We start from the raw sequence: 17,960 nt of genomic DNA, 5'->3' as shown, positions 1-17,960 counted from the left end.
TATAGGTTGGATGGCAGTGTAGGAGAATAAACACTCGCAATGTCAATCGAAAGCAAAAGCGTGCATTCGAAATAACTGAAGAAACTGAATGAGAACCGAGGCAGGGAAAAAGTCAAAGTCCCAATTGGCAAACAAGGGACATGACCCAGGATTACTTTCAACCGACTTTTTACTCTTTTCTATCAGCCACCCTGCTTTGTTACTGAGGCATCACACCCCTTTCTTGGGGCTCCTTACCAAATCAAACAAAAAGGAAAATATTAAACACAGAAGATGAAACCTTTACAGACTTCTAATGTTTCCTGGGCCTCAGTGTTTTTTTCTTCTTAATCAAGAATATTCTCCGGTAAATAATATCAGACTGCAATAACATGAAACAGCTTAGCCCCCTGCCTTCTTATTAATGTATTGCTACATTCCGTTGCTTTAGGAATGTGCTGATTTTGTCCAAATCGCTGATGGGACGCAAGTTTGTCCAGAGAATTCTAACACAATACCCTTTTGTGTCTTTCCGCAGTTCTTTACATATTCCTGTTATTTTTTTTTAATGGTTCTTTATTTTTGAGAGAGAATATGCAAGCAGGGGAGGAGCAGAGAGAGGGGGACAGAGGATCTGTAGCAGGCTCCGTGCTGTCAGCACAGAGCCCGACGTGGGGCTCCAACTCTCGAACAGTGAGATCATGACCTGGGCTGAAGTCAGACGCTTACCCGACTGAGCCACCCAGGCGTGCCATATTCCTATTACTTTTAAAAGGTGATTCTTTCCACTGTAGGAACACAGAGCATAGTCACTCATGTTTGAAAATGTATTTACATGACAATTTAAAATTTCATCTCCAATCACTTTTAAAAGGAGAGTCATTGGTAGTGACATAACCTTTTCTCCTCCCATGAGTTCATGATATAAGCCTATTCTGAACCCCTCCCATTGCAAGCTGATCTCACTACCTATCCATAGCCAGGCCGGTTTCCCTTGTCCCCTCATCCTCAAGCCAGTGGTGCCAACTCCCTACAGCTCCCAGCGGGCTAGGTTCCCCTTTCCTGCCCACCTTTTAGTCTCTCTGACTGTCAAGCTCCATTAGGTAAGTTATTATTATGTAAATGGTATTAGCATGCTGTAGCAGCTATTCGTCACCATGGCCACAAACACCACGGATCGGTCAGAAAAAATGGTGACATCTAGAAAATTCATAGTGTTTGAGTCCGAAAGAACCTGAGACTTCGACGTTTTGGCCGACGTCAGATTTCCCTGGGAGCGTCACATCCATTGGGTGCACAGAATAGAGGTGAGGACCCTTGGGGACTCGTACAATTGGGAGGGGTGCTGCGTATCTGCTAAGCCAATACGCTTTGCGCCTGAGCCACTTTATGCTAGACTTTACCAGACAAATCCACTGTCCAAGAGCAGTTGTCCGTAAGTTAAAACCGGGACTCTCATACAAATAGAGCAAGGATCTGTGTTAAAAAGGTATCCAACTGATTGAGTTTGGCCATTAAAATGGGAAAGATGATTAAAATAAGAGGGTGCTTGGGTGGCTCAGTCGGTTGGGCCTGCGACTCTTGGCTTCAAAGCTCAGGTCATGATCGCATGGTTTCTTGGGTTCGAGCCCTGTGTCGGGCTGTGTGCTGGTGTGCAGAGCCTGCTTGGGATTCTCTCTCTCTCTCTCTCTCTCTCTCTCTCTCTCTCTCTGTCCCTCCCCCATTCATGCTGTCTCTCTCTCTCAAAAATAAATAAACTTTAAAAAAAAGAATAAGAGAAACACTTACTAGGAGATAATTTTCAATTAAGTTTGCTGAATTAAGTTTGACCTAAAAATTTACAAACAGGTCTAAGAAACTACTTTCACTGCGTTGAAAAACAGTTTGGTTGATCAAAAATAAACAAATAAACAAACCGAAAATCCTGCTTTGTTGTGTTTGCAAGTTGAAAGAAGAAAACCAAAATATGTTTCATTATGTTCACCAGCCATATGACTACCTAATTAACGTAGTCGCTCCCAAACTCAGTAAATGTGCCTTGAATTTTTTATTTTTTAAGTAGCTCTATAAATGTTGTTATAATACTATACGCTGGTTTCTATTACGTATTGACAGCCCTAAAGCAGAATCTGTTGTTTGAATTTCTCTTTGCTATTGGTTTCTAAAGTACAAAGTTCCCTAACTTTGTCAGAGTTACCTGTTTTGTTTGGGGGTGGTTTGTTTCCTGTGTGTGTGTGTGTGTGTGTGTGCATGTGTCCTGTTGTTTTTTTTTAATTCCTGATTCCCCAGTCACCCCAGAAGTCTGTTCACTGCATTCTGATCAGCACGGCTTGGGAGAGAGCTGTCCTCCCTCACCGCTACCTCTGTAGAACCCTCCACAATGTTGCCATCGCAGACAGCAACCAGTCATCTGTACTCTCTTGCCCCTCCCGCCTGTCTTACACCTGCTGGCCTTACACTCTGGGCCGGACCCCACTGGAACTTTCCACCGGGAGGTGCTCACCCCGCCCCACCACCCACAGCCCTGGTAACACGCTCATTGTTCAGGTCCAGGCTCAGATGTGGCCTTTCTGGGGAAGCCTTCCCCGAGCTTCTGACCGATGCACACTTCCAGAACACTCCCTCGTTCCCTATTGCAATTTATGTTTATTTGGCTCAGGCGCAAATTCACTTACTGACTGGAAGGTTGCTGGAAGTGGGGACGGTGTTTACACCATACTTCTCTTACCCAGGCTACTAATAGTTTGCAGAGCAGAACTGGTGCCTGGATGACACTCTGGGTGGCCAGTGGTCCAGTGGTGGCCCCAAACCTGTTCCCTCACCCAGCCCTTCTTACCCACTCCCACCTCAAACACACCTGCAATGCCTACGAGTTATGGAAAGAGAGAATTATGAAATAAATTATTTTATGGAGTGATATTTGGGGCCATGTGTCCAGACCCTAAGTGTCTTTCACGGAGAGCTCAATTTGGAAATTACGGGTGGGAGAAGGAGCCTATATTTTGCACGGATGACCCAAATGATCTGTAAAATCTTTCAAGGATGAGAAATATTAGTGCACAGGGCGCCTGGGTGGCGCAGTCGGTTAAGCGTCTGACTTCAGCTCGGGTCATGATCTCACGGTGCGTGAGTTTGAGCCCCGCGTCGGGCTCTGTGCTGATGGCTCAGAGCCTGGAGCCTCCTTCGGATTCTGTGTCTCCCTCTCTCTGCCCCTCCCCTGCTAGTGTTCTGTGTCTCTCTCAAAAAAAAATAAATAAAAATCTTAAAAAAAAAAAAAGAAATGTCAGTGCAAAGGAAAAATCACGTACTAAAAGCATCACAGCTTTGCTGTGAAAAAATCCTCCAAAAGCACAGTCCTCAAGAAGCGCAGGGACGTCTCTGATGGTTAAAGAGGGAGATTGCTGGAAGTTTTGAATCTGGCATGGATCAGGTGAGGGCAGAATGGTGGGCAGGCTTTAAGAGTTTCAACGGGAGCATCAGGAAGGGGGTAGAGGGTGGGCCCTTGACAGAGGGTCTCCGGAGGGGCAGCTGGGGTCTTGTGTTATAAAAGAGGACCTTCCTCTCCAGGTATCATAGAAGGGCAGGAGAACCGGGGTTAGGACTCCGCTCCACAGTGTGAGATGTTGGTCCCCCGGGAGCAAAGCTTGTGCCTCACTACTGAGAGTATGCTGTCTCATGACTCTTGCCATCCCATATAGCATCCCAGTTCCCACCATCCAGCCAAGCTCCCCAAGTCAACAAAGCAGAGTGGTCCCTGCACAAGGGGAGTCTTTGATTGGACCAGGTTGAGCATTTCACCCTGATGGGCCCAGTCGTGGGCTGGCTATGGATCTATATAACGAGATCTATAGAACATCTAAAGTCTGTCTGGTTGGGCAAGGCTGACCTCTGGGCCAGTCGGTTGGGTTCTCTCCAGAAGATAAAGGGTGGAGTAGCCAGTGAATAAGAGAAATACAGAGGCATGCAGAGAAAGGCAGAAACGTCACAGAGTGGAATTCCTGGGGCCCACAAGAGAGTGAAAAGGGAAGCGGCTGCCCCACCCTCCCTGAGGTCATCAGATAGCTTCCGAGGACCAGTACCAGACTTCATGCATTTTTATAATAAGCTCCCTTCTCCTCAGGCGGCCCGAGGAAAGCCGGAGCCCAAGAACAGCAAAAGTACAAGATGTAGGTGTATGCAGGATGGCGGCAGGAAGGGCTTTGAAGAGAAGTTAAGGTCTTGCTGTGGAGAAGAGTCGAATAAACACCGCCCCCTCTAAAACAGCTAACTTTAACTGAGCCATCACTGCATTCCAGGCACGGCTCTAAGTACTCTACAACTATTTTAAAATTTATTTAATGCTCACAACATTATGAGATGGTCCGGGCTCTTACCCTCATTTTATAAATGAAGAAACTGAGGCACAGAGAGTTCAGACCGCACGGCCGAGGTCATGTGAGGAACAGGGGTTTAACGCCAGGTAGGATAGCTCGGGGTCCGTGTCACCCTTCTCAACGACGGTAAAAGATAATAATGATACCTGTAACTGTCCACGTGACCCAATTTTTGCCCCTAAACTGGGTGCTCTAACAGGTTGTATATGTGGCATTTGTACTGTGGTATAATAATTGGCTTACCTGTCTGTCTTCTAAACGTGGAGAATATCTGTCTTATGTTTGCCTCCATAGTTCCTAGAATAGTGGTTGGTCCGTGCCAGGAGCTCAACTGAAAAAGAAGAAAATTGTGTGCTTTTCAAAGAAAAAAAAAAAAAAAAACAGATCTGGAGGAGGTGAGATTATACAAGGTCTTCAACGTCAGGCAAAGAGTTGGGTTTGATCTTGCAGACGGTGGGGTGTACTGGGTAGTTTGGGGGCACGAGTGTGACGGTGGTGTGCAAAATGGAAAAGCAGAAAAATGGAAAAGCTGGGGCAGAGCTCTTCGGAAGACAGTATTTGCCAGGCCTGATCGGAAGAGAGGAGAGGTGTCGAAATAGGAGGCACACGTGTGCACAGGAGCGTAAGAGACTTATTTTCACATAGGAGAGCACATGAGGTCACTACGAGGAATGGGGCTGCCTCTCAAAGTTGCTTCTTGAAAGTATCACTGGAGTAGGGAGTGACCACTCCTTTAAGAAGCAGCCGGCTCACTGCTTCAGACTCTGTGCCTCCCTCTCTCTCTGCCTCTCTCTCTCTCTCTCTCTCAAAAATAAACATCAAAAAAAAAAATAAAAAACAAAAAAGAAGTAGCCGGCTCAGGTCATGATCTCACGGTTCGTGAGTTCGATCTCCGTGTTGGGCTCTGTGCCGACAGTGTGGAACCTGTTTGGGATTCTCTCTCTCCTTCTCTCTGCCCCTCCCCTGCTCACACTCTCTATCTCTCTCTCAAAATAAGTAAATAAACTCAAAACAATTTTTAGAACAAAGATTTTATTTTTTTTTAAGTAATCTCTCCACCCATCTTGGGGCTCGAACTCACAACCCCAAGACCAAGAGTTGCATGCTCCACCAACTGAGCCAGTCGGGTGCCCCCGGGAAGGACTTCTTACAAAAGTGTGGTCCCACCAAGAAGCCATTATTACCTCTCGGATTGAAGAAATAGGGGGAGGAAATCTTGATAGGAGCTTGGTAAGAACTGGAGAGGCAGTAGCCCGAGAGGGAACACCTACTCCCAGAGCCACTAAGGCACAGCCAGAAGGCATACCCAACTTCCATTTCACAATGGCGCCCTCGCTGGCTCAACCAACCAGCACCCAGTTGATATGAAGCCCAGGAGATCCAGCCCATAGCGTCAGCCCCACAGGGCACGGGGCCAGACAGAGAAAGGCAGACAAACAGATCTGGAGAGACAAAGAGAGAATGTGAAGAAGTTTGGAATATTTGACAAATTTGTCTCACTGATATTTTCCTGTTGAAGAATATATATGCAAAAGTAATAAATGACAAACACAAAAGTCTAAATACGTATAGAAGAGCTGTTGCAGTGAGTACAAAACAAAAATTCTAAGGAACAGAAACATTGTGTCAGTTTAACTGCAAGATTTTGTTTCCCTAATAGTATATAAAATACTGGTGAGTCATATAATCAGTAGCATCCTGCTGAGTTTTTTTTAAAAAAAGTATTTGGTGGGGCACCTGGGTGGCTCAGTCGGTTAAGTATTTGACTTCGACTCAGGTCATAATCTCACGGTTCGTGAGTTCAAGCCCCGTGTCGGGCTCTGTGCTGACAACTCGGAGCTGGAGCCTGCTTCAGATTCTGTGTCTCTTTCTCTCTCTGCCTCTCCCCTGCTCATTCCCTCTCTCTCTCTCTCCCTCTGTCTCACTCTCTCTCTCTCTCAAAAATAAATAAACATTAAAAAAAAAAAAGTATTGGGTAAGTTAGTGTGTGTTCCATTGCAAGTAACAGAAAACTCCATGCAAAGCGGTAAACAGAACTGACAGTAACTGCTTCCTGTAACTAGAAAGTCCATATCTAGGCTGGACTATTGGACTGGGTAGATTTGGTGGCCCAATAATGTCACCAGTACATGGCTTCTTTGTGGCTTTCCACTCTGTCTTCCATTCTATTATCCTAGAGCTGGCTCCTTTCTTGTGGATGAAATAAAGCAGCAAATAACTCTGTGACTTACATCTTTCTTGATAGGCATGGAGAGAGAAAGAGTTGTTTCTGGAAATTCTCTGAGATCTTTCCTAGAAACATCTTGAACACTTCCTCATATATCTCCAAATATCCGCTCCATAACGATGGCCAACAGTAGAATTATATCAACTGGCATAGCCTTAAGCCACATGACCTGTCCCTAGAGTCAGGGTAGAGTTAATGTCCCCAGCCAGATGACTATGCTAGAGAATCATAGATCACAACATCCTCCCCCCAAAATATCAAGGTAATTACCAAGAGAAGGGCAAATAGATGCTTGGGAGGGAGGTCCTACAACCACAACACTACTAAACTGCAAAATTTGCATTACGCTTAATAGCTTTAGAAAAATATATCACACATTGGGACGCCTGGGCGGCTCAGTCAGTTAAGCGTCCAACTTTGGCTCCTATCGAGATCTCATGTTCATGAGATCGAGCCCCGCATCGGTCTCTGTGCTGACAGCTCAGAGCCTGGAGCCTGCTTCAGATTCTCCCTGTCTCTCTCTCTCTCTCTCTCTTCCCCTCCTCCACTCATGTGCTCTCTCTCTCTCTTTCTCTCTCTCTCAAAAATAAATAAACATTTAAAAAAAAATAAAGAAAAATATGTCACAGCTAAGCAGTGGTCAAAAGTCTTAATAGCAAACGATGGAATCGCTCTAGCCGGTGGGAAAAGAAAAGCATTTTGTTAAGAGGTTTTGCGTGGCTCCCAGAATCTTCAGAAGGGCCGGGCATCTGGACCAGAGAGCGATGCAACCACACCAAGTTTTTCGCCATCGAAACACACTCTAAATGCCATTTGATAATGCGACATTCAGAACTGGGTGTTAGAAATTGCCAGCACCAGTGCCGAAAAACAGTACGTGTCCGCCACCAGGCTCGCCCCGAGACTGGTCTCCGAGGATGCTTCACCGGCATCCAAGTCTCATGTGGACACGTCTGACTGGCAGAGCCCAGGCCAGGCGCCTGAACCCTAGCTCCCAGGTAGCGTGGTCCCGAGTAGATGTCGGGAAGACGGATGCGGTGTGGGAAGTGTTGAGGGTAAGAGAGGATCCAGAAGATTTTGAACAGCCACAGACACTGTGTTGCATATTATCGCATGGGACACTATTCCTTGTTCTTGGAGGTCCAGGAAAAGGTACTCGAAGGCAAATGAATCACGGCCCAGAGAAACGAGAGTTTGTGCCTCCGATGACCCACAAAAGGCCTCTCCCGACAGTTAATCGAGTGGTGTTATGAACGGTGGGAGGAAAAGCCTGCTCATCTATCTCGATCATTACCTCTACCAAGCCCCAAATCCATTTTATTATAGAACCCGCGGCGATCCCTGCAATGACTCTAACTCCTTATTTAAATAACTGTCCTGTGTATTAGCTCTCTATCACTTAGTTTCTTGTCTCTTCCTGACAAAATCCTTATCTTCCATAATACACCACAGATATAAAAACCTACTAAGAGCAGCAAGAAGTATTTAGGGTTCGTTTATCTTTCCTGATGTGGCATGTTCACTATTAGGGTTCTAGAAAGCGCACAACTACGCAGGTAGGCTAACTGGCATCGCCTTTACCGGAAATTTTATAAGAATAGACACCACTTGTAAAGAAATACGAAAACGTTATATATTGGACACCAACTCCGTGTACCCGTGTTTTCTGCAAAGACGATCTCATTTGATCTTCCCAAGAAGAGGAAGGTCGGTATTATTATCCCCATTTTACCAGAAAGGAAACTGAGGCTCAGACACATTACCCATCTCACCCTCAGTCGCCTAACCTGCCTCCTGGAATCGTCCACACTCAAAATCTTGTCACTTGGAAGTAGAGACGACCCGCCTCCGAGACAGGGTGGGGTTCTTCTCTCGCCCCAAACTTCTGGACTGTGCACCCCCCAAAACTGATTTTCCCCGCACGGAGACACCACGTCTGGTTTCAGCGTGCATCTCGGATGGCAGTTTCTCCAACCCATCCGGCCTTGGTTTCTTCCAGCCTTCGTTAAGTCTAATTTCATTATCACCTGTTCTGGTGTGACCCCGAGTTCCCCGCGCACTTCTCCCCTTCCCCCCGGGGAAATGAATTTCCGTCTCTGCATCAGCTCTCCATCCAACCGTGTGAGCCCGGAGGCAAAGCGCTCATTTGTATGTGAGGACTGTCCATCTCTCCTGTCGTCGCCAGCCACCTCCTAAGGCTCTGACTCTTCGGTCATCTCTGGCGGCGGATAAGACTGAGGGGAATTTCTTAACAAGCACGGGTGTGCACGCGTGTGCGTGTGCGCGTGTGTGTGTGTGTGTGTGTGTGCGTGCGTGCACGTGACATCACTCAGCTGATTTTTATTGCCTTTACGACTTGTATTTCTGCCTCGCCTCTAAATCTCCTTACACCCTCTTAATTTCACTTCACGGATTCTCACGAATTCACCCCAGGATCTGATATAGCTCCCGTGTCCTCTGGGAGAAATAATAAATAATTTTCTCGTCTGGTAACAAATTAGATGGTGTTTGGCAGCAATTATTTGATTAGCTCGGCAAGGCCAAATTTCTCAAAACGGTACCTAAATGGGAGGCTATTCCGTCAATATCAACGGAGTGTGCCTCAGAAAGCTCGGAAGTCAGACCGAATGGGAAAAAGACACAAAAGGCCAGACAAGGGAGGAAAAAAACCCACCTCCCCTCCTTTTCCCTTCCTCCTACCTAACCCCGCCTTCCCCGTGCCAACCCTCAGCATCAGGGATGTTCTCTGGTTAGAGAGGCCGGATAAAATAGCAGGGCAATAACGTTTTATTTCTGTTCTGTTGTCAATGAGCCTGAGCTAAACCTTTGTATCCCCAGTCTTCTCTTCCCATAAACGTATCTCACACAGAAAGAGGGCGGTGAGATTGGAGTGTGTGACGTCGGGAGATATTTCACATATGCACGTATGGCCACGCTATTACTGGAATTCCGTTCTCTTACAAATGCAAGGCAGTACTCTTTGGTGAACGAATCGCATTTTAATACACTTCAGTTTCCAACTACTACGCTTCACATGAGGCAGGATTCTAACTTAAGTGACATAGAGCCTCCATTAAAAATTGCTTTTTGCTTTCGTGGTTTTCCCAAGAGGTAAATCGTCGTCGCTATGACCATGAACTCTCTCTCTCTTTCACGCTAGTGGGCGAAAGAGGTGTTACGAAGGCAAACCAAGGCGGGAAGGACAAATAGCGTTACTGATTTCAAAAAGTAAACACACACACACAGAAGATTGGGCCACTCTGATCAAGACAGGAAGAGACAAACAAGTTCAGAGGGCTTTCAGGGGAGAAGTGGGAGCTATTTGACAAGGGGAATGGCAAAAAACGAAGTTGACTCTCTCCGAGAAAAGTTACGTTGAGATAAATTTCTCTCCAGACTCATCCTAAGACATTTTCCCCGGAGGCCTGCAATGGACTTTTTGAAGGACATGTGACAGCTCTGGGTACTGAATTCAGCCCCACTGCACTATTTTGAAAGCGGTCACGGTTGTAGCTGTTCGCCAGGATGCGTACAGCCGTCAGATAAGCAATTGACCGTGAAATAATAGTACATGGCTTTTAATATATACCCTCTGGTTATGGGTGTGCATACTAAGCATACAGTATTTAAAAATATATGCCTATACGTATAAACACACAAACCCCGCAAGCTAAAGCTGTCTATATCTAAATGGACTGCCAGCTGCTTGAAATTTCCCCTCTACTCTCCCTAAGGTCTCAGGTGTAGGATTCATGAGCCAATGTCTCAGCTAGAACAGGTGTCTATCGCTGGGTAAATAGCAATTAGGCCCAAATTTCAGACTTTTTTTTTTTTTTTCAAATCCCTTTCGGAGGAAAAGCCCAGGAATAAATAGTTGCTGTAACGGCCAGGGGTATTGTGTAGCATTATAGCCTCCAGCTGGTCTATTACATACTATAGACAGGCAAAGAATACAAGCACCTGACAGATGTGTTCTGTTAGCTTCATTAGGAAAGAAACAAAGAAACTCCTCAATTAATAGCAGCGGAGCCAAATGGGGGTGGGAGGGGGGAGCTTGAGGGGAGAGGAATCATAGCCTGTTATTTAAACAGAGTCAGCGAGCCTTTCACTAGTGGCTTAATATGATTCATTAATAAAAACAGCTTTTTGAATGCCCAGTTTAAGTCAAAAGAAATCACCAGCATTTTTTTTCCCTAGCAAAGGAAGGGCAAAATGACAAATTGCCGCTGTTAAATTCATTTCATGCGGGGATGGCCTTTCTCAAAGATCTCTTAAACTGCAAGGCTGGGTGTTTGTCACATTAAGTGGCAGAGCGGTTCTTAAAAATCGAGTGTGGCGCATCAGGGTCTCAGATGAACGGCCAGCAGTGGCCATCCAATAATTTTATATATCCAGACCAGGAAGCATTTCATGTTGTTTAAATGAACGAGCATTTTTAAAGTAAGGAAATGCAGCTCTTACCCTGAAGAAAGGAAAATCTGTCTGCGGAATCACTTTTAATGTTTTTCTTTTTCCTTCTTGCAATGGTTTGAAGAACCGGGGAAGTCCTGTGACTATGGGGCTCATTGCTTAACAAGGAGTACAAGTCTGGTGGTTTCTCCTTTTGTATTTCCTTCACTGAAGATGCCACACACAACATAATATACAACTGTGAACGGGGGAGCTACGTATTGTGTTCGCAGGACAGGAGTTCTGAACGAAAATGGTTCTTTTTCCACTCGAGTCAGAATCCGTGGCAACAACGCCCCCTTTATAATAATGCTTCTCTACTTATGATTTTCGTGCGGTATTTTAAAGAATGTTGCTTGCTACCGGGAGGCTAAAGTAGACATTATGACCCAGTTGCTGGATACAAGGAGAGAAAAATAAATTCTGGGCCCTTGTCCTTCGACCCACCCCCTATCACCTCCACTCAATTTACACGACACAGGTGAAAAGCACTTAAAGATAAGAATCTGGAGGCTTCGGGGAAAATTCTGGCCTATCATCCAGGTAATTCAGCCATAATCCAGGTTAAGGGACCTTGAGCATATTAACCCGCGTCGTCTTCTTATATGCTAAGAATTCATGGAGAGCAGGAACAGTGGAAGGAAGAACCACGGGAGCCCTGGAGTAACCTAGGCCAGCAAGGATGTGCTCCAAAATCAGAACGGGATGATCATCTGTCTAATTGGGATGTTGTCCCGCCAAAGAAATAGAAATCAAAACATAAATGGTCGTGGCCAAATATGATGGGCCAGGCTCTTTGTGATGGAAATGTAATTGTAAATCTTGATGGCCAACTCGGGCTGTGATGTCTTGGTGCTCTTCAATTTTTAAAATACACTCTTGGCTTCTATTTGTAATCCGCCCCCCCCCCAAATAATAGCCACAGAACAAGAAGGGCTAATATCTACTCCCACGTGAGCAGGAATGAAAAGGAAAAACAGCAAGCTTTCCTGGAAGCAAAGGCATTTTTCACCCCGAAGTGTCTTCTTATACTTCTAATATTTCACATTTGACAGCAAAGAACTGAAAACATGAAGGATGGAAGTTCAGAACGTGACACCATTATGTTCAGACTCTAAGTCATTACGGATGCTAATCTTCAGAAAGTAGGAACAGTTCCCCTGGTAAGTTACCATTCATTATAACTTACAGTTTCTTCCCAGAGACCCACTGAAAGGAAGCTTCATTATCACGTGTGGGCAGATCTTCATAGAATGCAATCTTTCCATCCTCACATCAGCCTCCGTGAGGGTGCGGGAGATGTCCCGAACTCCCACCCAGAGATGAGGCCAAAGCTCAAAATCACGCACACAAAAATCGCTTGGTACAAACTAACGAATTACAATCCCAGCTGCGTGTTCAGATCACAAGACGCGGTGTATTTCAGCGCACTTAGAAAGATGCGCTTTGGACTTTTATTGTTTTTCCTCTCTCACCTCTGCGCCAAGTGCTGCTTTCCTCTCTTGGTGCTTTAAACAGCTCAGAAGCACGGATGCACATTTGGTTCCCAACAATGCCGGACGCCTTGAACGTTACTCCTGACTCCTCATTCTCCCTTGCTCCCGTATGCGCCGCATTCTGATACCCTTGCCTTGTACAGAAGGTACAGTGGAGGGAAGGGACACCCTGCTGTCCATCCACCCCCTCCTCGTTCAGTCCCATGTCATTTCTCACTGGGACCTCTGCAAAGTCCTTTTGGTTGCTCTCTTTGCTTTCTGGATTCAACCCTTGAAACCAGTCTTCACGCACCCGACCCAAGGGGTTTTCTCAGACGAGAATCAGACCAGTTACTCCTCGGTCCAAAAGTATCCCGTGGCTCCTGTCACTTAGAAATTAACCCCAAGGTCTTTAGCGTGGTGTGCGATAACCAAATGGACCTTCTCCTGCCGTCCCCGGGATCATCAATTCCAGCGCCTCTGCTGGCGATTCTGCAGAGTCACCTATACACATGGTCATAAGTGTGGTGTTGGCAAGTTGCAGGATTTCTCTTCCATTTCACCTTACTGAGAGAGTTTTTATCATGAAGGAGTGCCCCACAGAAAGTCCCCTAAGGACTGGTGCTAATCACAAATGACCTGTAGTACACTTAACACTCACACGTATTAGGTGAATAAATGTGTACCTCTTCTGACGCATGCATCGTGTGTGGTGTTCTCGGTTCATTCCTATACTGAGCTAATGTCTTTATCTTACTTTATCTCCATGTCCCTTACACAGTGCAGTCAGCACAGACCCTCTTACACCGTACATTCCTTGCAGCCCGGTGCGCTGTCTGTATAATCCGGTTTGCTCAGTACCTCTACACGCAGAACCCACGACTTCATAACTTACTTTGTGACCCATAGAGAGTTGAAAAGTATAGAGTTTCTGGGTTGATTTCTCTCTCTCTAGGATTAATGTTTGAAAAGGAAATTTTATTGATTTATTTTTTTCAAAACGTTTATTTATTTTTGAGACAGAGAGAGACAGAGCATGAACGGGGGAGGGGCAGAGAGAGAGGGAGACACAGAATCCGAAACAGGCTCCAGGCTCTGAGCTGTCAGCACAGAGCCCGACGTGGGGCTCGAACTCACGGACCGTGAGATCATGACCTGAGCCGAAGTCGGACGCTCAACCGACCGAGCCACCCAGGCGCCCCGAAAAGGAAATTTTAAAATAGAGAACATTCTGAGATGGAAAAAATGTCTTGCTTATTGAAATTTGTGCATGTGGCCAACTACGTTCGTGGGGGTGCGGGTGGGGTTACAGATTTGCTTTAAAGAGTATGGAGATAGCCTAATTGGGACCACACACTGAGAAAGACTTTTCATACTGTTTCCCCGCTAGCTTGAGGAAGAATCACATTCTTAGAGATTTCCTTCTGTTTGGAAATCGTTCGTGTCTCTTTGGCTGTTCACAGATTCGCTTAGATCTGTCACAGGCAGGCTCAGGCAAATGCAAATAGGAAACGTGTTTGAGAGCAGCTAAGTCTGGGTAGATGATTCTGTCTCACTATACCGTCCCTTGTTGTCTCAAAGAGCTCCTCATAGAACTCATAGTTTCTCGCATCTGTCAAGAAGCCTGCTGGTTTTAACATTCCGTTTTATTGTCAGTAACTCTAATTCCCTCCAAGCCTTGAAACCACACAATGAAATTTTATGGGCATTTGGAATTTTTAAGAAAAAACACAAACTTTTGTATCATTTTCATTATGTTTGAGGTTGGTGCTTGTGATCTTTTCTTCCATTCTACTGTTTCCTTCTAACTGGAGTCACACACACACACACACACACACACACAGAGGAAATAATGGGCTTTTTTTTTGGTACAGTGCAGAAACCCTTTGAGTGGCAAAATTTTCAAAAGAAAAATGATTAATAATCCCAGGAACTTCTCTTAAGGGATAACTTAAGAGAAAAGAAAAATCCATAAGAAAAGAATAAATACAACTATACAATTTTAAAGCAAATGTATTAAAAACAAAAAACCCCTAAAAGATAAGCTAGTAACATATTCCCAGCAAGTATGAGCAAATGTTTCTCTTTTCTATAGAGAAAGTACATTTAAATGAGCGAGAAAATACGAGGGTCCCCATAGCCAAATGGGCATAGGGTGTGAACAAACAGTTCGCAAAAGAGGAAAGCATTCAAACGCAGTAATAAAGAAATGCAAATCAATACAGCAAAAATACCATTTTTCACTTTTGCAAAACTTTTTCAATAATGCTACTCAATATTCACGAGGCAGAGGTGAAACTAGAAAGTGAGGTTCTCACGTTGCTTGTGGAATATAAATTGACCCCATTCTATAGGAAAGCAGTTTGGCAGGTCTTTCCAAAGTCCTAAAAACGTGAGTATTCATTTGCCCTGAAATGTATTTACGGAAGACACTTGGAAGTTAAGTACGTTTTTGAAAATACATGAATATACTTATCTCAATGTCAATTTCAATAGCAAAACATGTTTATGATATAAGTGGAATATACAACCAATAAAAATTATATGTGCCCGAAGTTTTGACTACTATGTAGTTAAATGCAGTTGCTTTTGCTCTCATTTGAATTTGAAAAGCTGGCTGATTCTAGAAAAGATACACTCTTGCTGTAATTGTATGTATCTATGTATCTCATGGTAAAATGTCTTTAAAAGACTACAATAAATGCAGAAAATGTGTAACTTACAACATAGTAAGAGTGGTGGGATTACAGGTAATACGGCAGTCCCCCCCTTATCCATGGGGGACACGTTCCGAGACCCCTAGAGGATGTCTCAAACCACAGATAGTACCATGCTTTATATATGCTATGTTTTTTCCTATCCACACATACCCATAATAAAGTTTAATGCGTAAATTAGACACAGTAAGAGATTAACCACAATGTCTAGTCATAAAACAGAAACATTGTAACCATATCCTGTAAAAAACTATGTGAATGTGGTCTCTCCCTCAACATATCTTATTCTACTGTACTCACCCTTCTACTTGCAATGACACGAGATGATAAAACGCCTCGGTGATGAGACGGAGGGAGGGAGTGAGGGGGGTGACGCAGGCATTGTGATGGAGATTGCCCCTGTCACAATAAGTCACAAGAAGGACCCTCTGCCTACAGACCAGTGTCGGCCTTGGGTAACTAAAACTGCAAAGCAAAAAGCAGGGATAAGGAGAAACACAGTAACTTTTTTTTCTTTCAAGTTTTGTATTTTGATTTTTTTCTAAGAGTATATGTTGGAGAAAAAAAATATATAGGCTTGGAAAACTTGAAAAGCTGGAACTTTTTACTTTTCCTCTCATAGGCCTTCTGGGAGAAATAAAACCATCTAAATATTAATCCTTAGAAGGGAAATTATTTGTGGCCCATGTGTGTAAGGCACTACGCTAAGCAATTGAACGCATCTCACTTAATCCTTCTGGCAACCCTGAAAAGCAGATATTCATCCCATTTTTATGTATGAAAACTCCGAGGTTTCAAGCGAAGCATCTTGCCCCAGATCAGACGGCTAATAATTACCGGAGCTTGTGCTGTGTTATTTTCACATTGTGGCCGGTGCCAGGCACACCTCAAGTGACCTCCACTCCAGGATAAATCATCTATTAAGAAGGGAAAAAAAAAATACGAATTTAATTATTTAAGGAATGAGATAAAAATGCAATTTTAATTCGAGCTTTTGCCTTGCCTTCGTTTGTTTTGTTTAGAGATTTGAAGAGCAGGAAAGCACATCAAAGAGCGTCTTTTCTAAACTCAGCCAGCGTTGCTTTCGCTGTTCAAACGGGGGCCAAAGAATTAGCGGTCTATCGGAACAGTTAGTTATCAAGCGTGTTCTCCCTCTGCCTGCCCCGAATGACAAAACCACCTCTCACTGCACGGCATGCTTTTCACGAACACACCGGAATGGCACTCAGGATCTTGCCTTCAGTCGTCTGCTACCGTACCTGGGGACGGGTCCAAAACCGACAGGAAAATGACCATCTTCAGAGCTGTGTGCAACGAAAGTTCCTATTTCTTAAACTTCTTATACCTGCTCATCAGGAACAACTCATGGTCACTTGGCAAGGCTGAGATAGCTTTGGTCTCATTTTCTTGTTGTTTTGGTTCCTTTCTTGCTTGTTTTATGCCTAACTGACTAGAAACCATTTTAAGCAACTTCCCGATTCTTAGGGCAAAGCTCACAGGTGAGGAAAATCGGGGTCCCCACTCAGAGGATGTGTAGGGTTTGTTTCAAAGTATGTCGTATGCTGCAGCCAGAAGCCAGAATCTCATTAGTACCCCAGAAAAGACTTACACCCTCTCTTCTCTTCTATTGACTTTCTTTTTTTTTTTTTTTAAGATTTTAAAAAATGTTTATGTATTATTGAGAGACAGAGAGAGACAGAGCGTGAGCGGGGAAGGGGCAGAGAGAGGGAGACACAGAATCTGAAGCAGGCTCCAGGCCCCGAGCTGTCAGCACAGAGCCCGACGCGGGGCTCGAACCCACGGACCGCGAGATCATCACCTGAGCCGAAGTCAGACGCCCAACGGACTGAGCCACCCAGGCGCCCCAAGATTGCATTTTTAAGCAATCTTGACACCCAATGCGGGGCCCGAACCCACAACACACTCCACCACCTGAGCCAGCCAAACGTCCCTGTTCTATTCACTTTCTGAAAAATTAGAGGAAAATAGCTTATTCCTTCCCACTCACATATCTTCCCTTGACAATGGGGACAAAAATATTAGAGCTTAACTCTGTCCCCTTGTTATACTTATGGGTAAGTTCTTGCAGTAAAGGAATTAACACAACCAGAAAAGTCTGTTGTAATCTCTGCGCCTGTTTAAAAAAAAAAAAAAAATTTTTTTTTTAATATTTTCCTCTTTCATCTTTGCTTCACACACTTCTACAAATTATGCTGGTTCTATCCCTCTAGTGCATTAAGCTGGCGCGTTGCTATGTCTCAGCTCTCCATGTGGGTTCCAGCATCAAAGCCTTGGGCCAATTTTATTTCATTTGTATTTGCTGTCAGAACAATGTCTTTATTCTAAAATGCCCTTCTCAAATCACCTCTCAGGTGGTTTGGTAGAAGCAGCGTGCAGCAGAAAAATAATATCTTTTTTTAAATCCATGTTATTTCTTTCATGTTGTACCCCGTGAATACTGAATGCACAGAACACTCAAACGACGTCCCGAGTTCCGTTTTTAAGATGAAAAGTACCTTTCATTTTAAATCTCCCAGACACAACTGATCTGCTTCCCTTCTTTGTAACGGGTGTGGGGGAGGGGGGTATTCAAAGCACGATAAACATTTTTACCATTTCGTTTGTTTTAGCCTGCCGGGTGACATCCAGATTGATTGGATTTTGAACCGAAGTCTCCCAAAATAAAGACTGAAGTGCGTCGAGGCCGCGGCCACGGCTGCAGAATTCTACCACGTCCATT

General features: G+C 44.6%; 1 long non-coding RNA gene across 1 annotated transcript in view; it reads right to left on the bottom strand.

Moving 5' to 3' along the window:
• Nucleotides 1-16,127, bottom strand: part of LOC123607975 — a 52,826-nt gene extending 36,699 nt beyond the window's left edge. The window contains exons 1-2 of the long non-coding RNA XR_006717018.1: nt 15,521-16,127; nt 4,596-4,683 (exon numbers count right to left, since the gene is read on the bottom strand). This is a non-coding gene — a long non-coding RNA (uncharacterized LOC123607975). The remainder of the gene's footprint in view (nt 1-4,595; nt 4,684-15,520) is intronic.
• Nucleotides 16,128-17,960: the final 1,833 nt, after the last annotated feature.

Source organism: Leopardus geoffroyi, chromosome B2, assembly GCF_018350155.1.
Source record: "Leopardus geoffroyi isolate Oge1 chromosome B2, O.geoffroyi_Oge1_pat1.0, whole genome shotgun sequence".
In the NCBI taxonomy this organism is placed as follows: Eukaryota; Metazoa; Chordata; class Mammalia; order Carnivora; family Felidae; genus Leopardus; species Leopardus geoffroyi.
Note: the sequence above shows the minus strand (reverse complement) of the source record. Positions and strands in the feature narration are given on the sequence as shown.